Source organism: Coregonus clupeaformis, chromosome 24 (genome assembly GCF_020615455.1).
Source record: "Coregonus clupeaformis isolate EN_2021a chromosome 24, ASM2061545v1, whole genome shotgun sequence".
Lineage (NCBI taxonomy): Eukaryota > Metazoa > Chordata > Actinopteri > Salmoniformes > Salmonidae > Coregonus > Coregonus clupeaformis.
The window spans coordinates 37,785,875-37,791,874 of record NC_059215.1 but is presented as its reverse complement, the minus strand read 5'-3'; positions in this window follow the sequence as shown (position 1 = coordinate 37,791,874).

The following is a 6,000-nucleotide window of genomic DNA, read 5'->3' as shown; positions in this document are numbered from 1 at the left end:
CACCCCTTTACAAGCCTAACTTTAGCCCTCCTCTAAAAGCATACATTCGTTTGGATTCTGTAAGAGCTGTCAAGTATATCTAGAACCTACTCTGTGTAAACTAATAGAGGAAAATGTTTTGTTTTTTTACACAATCAATTTATATATATATATATATATTATATATATATATATCAGTGCATTCAAAACTCCAAATTGTAATGCTAATATTGTTGCTGGCTTTACTCGGATCCTGGAGAAATCCAATCAATCCTTTGTGGTGCTTAGTGTTGCTATCATGGTTGCTATTATCAAATCCAGTGGCAATCCTGTATGATGTGATGAGTGTGCCACGGCCCGGCTAAAGCCACAGTATCTACTGCCCTCTTGTGGTCTGATTGGAAAGCATTACGGTTATGACCTGAAAGCCACATAACTCTTGTGTGGCTTTTGGGCCATAGCCTTAAGGTGATTCTTCATACAACAGAGGATAATTATGATATGGGCAGACATTTATCATTTCTGATAAAGTGTATGAGGGCATATGGTGGAGCTGACTTCCCATGTCCATATCACAGTCATAGCTCCTACTCTATGTCAGTACTGTTATATCATGCGTCATAACTTCATTATGTGTGCAGCTACAGTATCTGTCTCTCTTAGGTATTTGAGCTTCCTACCCATCAAAAGAGGACCATCGCACTCTCCCCCAAAAATGTGGTGGTAAAATCCCGAATTCAGATAAGTAAAACATTTGAGATGGGTCCGCACTCAAAAAGATGTCAAGGAAAGCTTACTTCTTCATTTTTCATCTGCATCAGGTTGCTAACATACACAGATGTTGCGGCTTTCGCCTTCTTCAGTGTGCAGCTTCCTACCCATCTGCTTGCTAAAGATATAGGATCTTAATTTGACCGTTTCTCACAGCAGAAAAATAATCCTGCAGCACATTATAATGAATGAACATTTCTTGTAGGGGTTGCTACATTTTCTGTTAGGGCAAATCAAGTCTGACATTTTAAAGTGGAAATAACAAACTTAAGAAGCCTTTTTAAACCTTGAATACACTACAAGTTTGCATTTCGAGAGCTTGGGACTATAAGGTTATATCTGCAAAAAGATGATTCTGAGATAATTGGCTTTAAAGTTCCGAAACCTCATTGGTTTGAATGGTGTCAGCAATTTTTATCTTGCATTCTTTTGAACTTCACAACATGAATTGGGGTATTTAGAGTACTATATAGTTAGAGAACATTGAACAGAACAAGGCTATGTCAATAACTTAATTTTGACAAAAATGCAGATAGAACCTCATGTTCCCAAATTCTCGATTTCCTGCTGTGCAGGAAATTTCCTGCAACAACATGGTGATCAAGTTAAGATCCGATATCTGTACCTGTTCTTATATAACTCATAAACAGTATGAAAAATGTATGCACTCACTAAATGTAAGTTGCTCTGGATAAGAGCGTCTGCTAAATGACTAAAATGTAAATGTAAATAAACTCTTCCTCATACATACATACTTATTTACATTTACATTTTCGTCATTTAGCAGACGCTCTTATCCAGAGCGACTTACAAATTGGTGCATTCACCTTATGATAGCCAGTGGGACAACCACTTTACAATATATACATATATCTTTTTTTTTCTTTTTTTTTGGGGGAGGGGGGGTAGGGGGTAGAATGATTACTTTTATCCTATCCAGGTATTCCTTAAAGAGGTTGGGTTTCAAGTGTCTCCGGAAGGTGGTGAGTGACTCCGCTGTCCTGGCGTCGTGAGGGAGCTTGTTCCACCATTGGGGTGCCAGAGCAGCGAACAGTTTTGACTGGGCTGAGCGGGAACTGTGCTTCCGCAGAGGTAGGGGGCCAGCAGGCCAGAGGTGGATGAACGCAATGCCCTCGTTTGGGTGTAGGGACTGATCAGAGCCTGAAGGTACGGAGGTGCCGTTCCCCTCACAGCTCCGTGAGGCAAGCACCATGGTCTTGTAGCAGATGCAGGCTTCAAACTGGAAGCCAGTGGAGTGTGCGGAGGAGCGGGAGTGATGTGGAGAGAACTTGGGAAGGTTGAACACCAGACGGGCTGCAGCATTCTAGATGAGTTGTAGGGTTTAATGGCACAGGCAGGGAGCCCAGCCAACAGCGAGTTGCAGTAATCCAGACGGGAGATGACAAGTGCCTGGATTAGGACCTGTGCCGCTTCCTGTGTAAGGTAGGGTCGTACTCTGCAAATGTTGTAGAGCATGAACCTACAGGATCGGGTCACCGCTTTGATGTTAGCGGAGAACGACAGGGTGTTGTCCAGGGTCACGCCAAGGTTCTTTGCACTCTGGGAGGAGGACACAACGGAGTTGTCAACCGTGATGGCGAGATCATGGAGCGGGCAGTCCTTCCCCGGGAGGAAGAGCAGCTCCGTCTTGCCGAGGTTCAGCTTGAGGTGGTGATCCGTCATCCACACTGATATCTCTGCCAGACATGCAGAGATGCGATTCGCCACCTGGTTATCAGAAGGGGGAAAGGAGAAGATTAATTGTGTGTCGTCTGCGTAGCAATGATAGGAGAGACCATGTGAGGATATGACAGAGCCAAGTGACTTGGTGTAATTTTTTCCTTGGTGTAATATCTTATGATATCTATTGCTTTCAAAACCTTCTGCAGACAGCATATGAAATGCCATGACATAACATAGAGTAAATTGTGTAAATGTCATCATCAATAAATCTCACCAGTAAATATCATTCATTTCTACTGCAGTGACTTGAACCAATTTAAGTTTGGCGTGTGATGTGTTTGCCCTATAGTGTGTTTGAATCTGTAGTGTTTGATGGTGGAAGATCACTGAAAATTATAGTGGTCCATTACTAGCCTTTATACTTCATCTTGAGGATAAATCATAATCAGTTTCTAAAGTTACACTTGAGTTAGAGTGAAACTAGTATTTCCAGACACACATACATTTTCCACTTCTCTGTAAGAGGGTAAAGTAAGCTGAGATATACAGTATGTAACTGAGTGCATTAAACATATGTCATACCCATGTAATCCTTGTCTATTTAGCAGACACTTAATCCGAAGCAGTATACAGGCAGTGGTTATCTCGGCACCCAGAACCAAATCTCAGCTACTTGGGCTGTCACAAGAGACTAAGGCAGGAGTGAAGTATAATTTGGCCCTGGCTGGTGTAAATCCTCATCCTCAATGCCGTAAGCACAATTGTTTACATTTATATTTTAGTCATTTACCAGAGCAATTTACAGTTAGTGCATTCTTAAGATTCTGCAGACTTAAGATAGCTACAGTTGAAGTCGGAAGTTTACATACACTTAGGTTGGAGTCATTAAAACCTGTTTTTCAACCACTCCACAAATTTCTTGTTAACAAACTATAGTATTGGCAAGTCGGTTAGGACATCTACTTTGTGCATGACACAAGTAATTTTTCCAACAATTGTTTACAGACAGATTATTAAATTTATAATTCACTGTATCACAATTTCATTGGGTCAGAAGTTTACATACATGAAGTTGACTGTGCCTATAAACAGCATGGAAAATTCCATAAAATGATGTCATGGCTTTAGAAGCTTCTGATAGGCTAATTGACATAATTTGAGTCAATTGGAGGTGTACCTGCGGATTTATTTCAAGGCCTACCTTCAAACTCAGTGCCTCTTTGCTTGACATCATGGGAAAATCAAAAGAAATCAGCCAAGACCTCAGAATAATAATTGTAGACCTCCACAAGTCTGGTTCATCCTTGGGAGCAATTTCCAAACGCCTGACGGTACCACGTTCATCTGTACAAACAATATTACGCAAGTATTGTGACGTCACGAGAGGCTACACAGCTTTCAGCGGGATTGCTCAAGTAGTGCAAGGAGACAAGGTTCAAACAAAACAAGGATTTTATTATAGGTCTTGGGAAATTAACGAAAATATAACAAAATTCTGTTCTCTTGTGGCTCTTTAAGGGTTAACAGTTCAGGGATGTCTCTTCCACATCCAAAATCATAATTCTCACTCGCTCAGATAACTTTTCCCCAGCCTTACTGTAGTCCACGTTGCAGCTAGTGGCCAACCCAGCAAAACGTCCTTCCAAATGTCCCACACGTATTTCCACCGGTGCATATATCCAAAGGTGAGTATTTCCCAAAGGTAAGTATCTCCAAATCCTTATATTCCTCCTGGACGTGGACGTGCAGCACTCTTGTCCTCCAGAGAGCCCAGGTTGGAGACTGTGTCTCTTCCCTTCCCAAACCTTCAGCTCATCAGCTCCTCATTTGTTTCAGCTGCGTGGGAAGATTGGCCATAGAGGGGGTGGAGTTCCCCGACCATACCAGCAGATGGAGCCATAGCTGTCTGGGTTTGCAGCCACCTCAGGGGGATGTAACGTCCCTCCAGGACACAGCCTCTCGTGACATCACACATCCCCTCTCGGGACCGACGTCCTCGTCGGGTAAAGGCAGCGAAGAAGGCATCACGCCGGGAGAGGGCGTCCGCATTGCCGTGGTGCTTGCCAGACTGCTCTCTCTTCAACTCCTCCAACTCTAGGACCAGGGACTCAGCCTCCTGTTGTCTCTCCTTGAGTTTCTTACTGAACGCATCAGCCTTGGTTTTAGCAGAGTTTAGCTTCTGTTGAGCAGCTCAGTGCCTTCTCTCTCTCTGCCTCCGCATTCTTCATCTTGTTCTCCAACACCTTGTACTTCTCCTCTGCCTTCTTCTGACCTCCTTACTACTGCGCAGGTCTCCTCACACTCCTCGATGGTCCTGCGCAGCCTCTCCAGCTCCTCCTGTTGCTTAGGGAAGGAGCTCTGTTGGAGTTTAGCCTGGAGGATATCTAACTCTTCTGTCTTCATGTCTACCTGTTGCTTTAACAAACGATACCTCTCAGCGGTCCCCTTCAGACCAGACAGTTCTTTGTCCAGATTCTGTAGCTCCGTCTCTGTGTCGGTCTGGGCACCTGCCATCCCTATCAGAGCCTGAGGCGGGAGTGAGTAACTCGGAGGATTGCACCGGAGCCTTCCCAGGATGAGTCTTGCCTCTCCGTTTCCGAGGTACTCGGGTTATCCTCTCCTGAGACTCTCTCCAGAGTGGGTAAAAGGCTGGGCAGTCTCGTCCAATTAGGACAGGGACGGGGAGGGAATCAACCACCCCCGCCGTCGTGTGTATGGTTCCCCCGTGTGCTGGTCATTGTAAGTTCAGTAATGGGGTATTCTCTGGTGTCCCCATGGACACAGGAAACTGGGAGGACTTTCCCCGGGGTCAGACACGTTGGGCCCACCAAATCCTTACGCACCAGGGTGGCCCGGCTACCAGAATCCAGTAAGGCCTCCACATCATGGTGATTCACAGTTACCGGGCAGGTGGGGTCGATCTGGGCCGCCATCTACGACTCCCAAGAGCGAGGCAACACGGTGTGTGGGTGCTGAGCTGGAGGACTCCGCAGTGGGCATAGGTTCATCGGCTGGTTTCCCACACTGCCAGGAGATATGTCCCATCTCCCCACACCGGTAACACTGTCGAAGTTTCGCCCCTCCTGGTGTACTCTTCTTGGACCCGCCTGGTTTCTGGCTCCCCCTGAGCCGGGATAAGTCCTGACGTGGCTGGGTTCGAGACCTTGGGGGTCCCTTTGGACGGGTTCTTCCCATTTGTGGTGGGGCCGCACTCCTGGGGTCTTTTTCGAAGCATTCAGCATCTCCGCTGTGGCCTGGTACTTTTCCACAGCTTCCACGGTCAGATCAGCCGTGGTCAAGGCCTGTTGACTGATGAACCGTTTTGCCTCATAAGGCAGGGCGCGTAGGTAACGATCCACCACAACGGCCTCCACCACCGCCGCTGCTGTATTCCTCTGCGGATCCAGCCATTTTCCTTGCGATTCGGACAAGTTCATGCATCTGCGCCCGAGGAGGTTGGTCTGGTTGGAAGGTCCAGCTGTGAAAGCGCTGGGCCATACCAAACTTTGTGAGTCCATATCTGCTGAGGATCTCAGACTTCAGGGCATCATAGTCAGTAACCTGGTC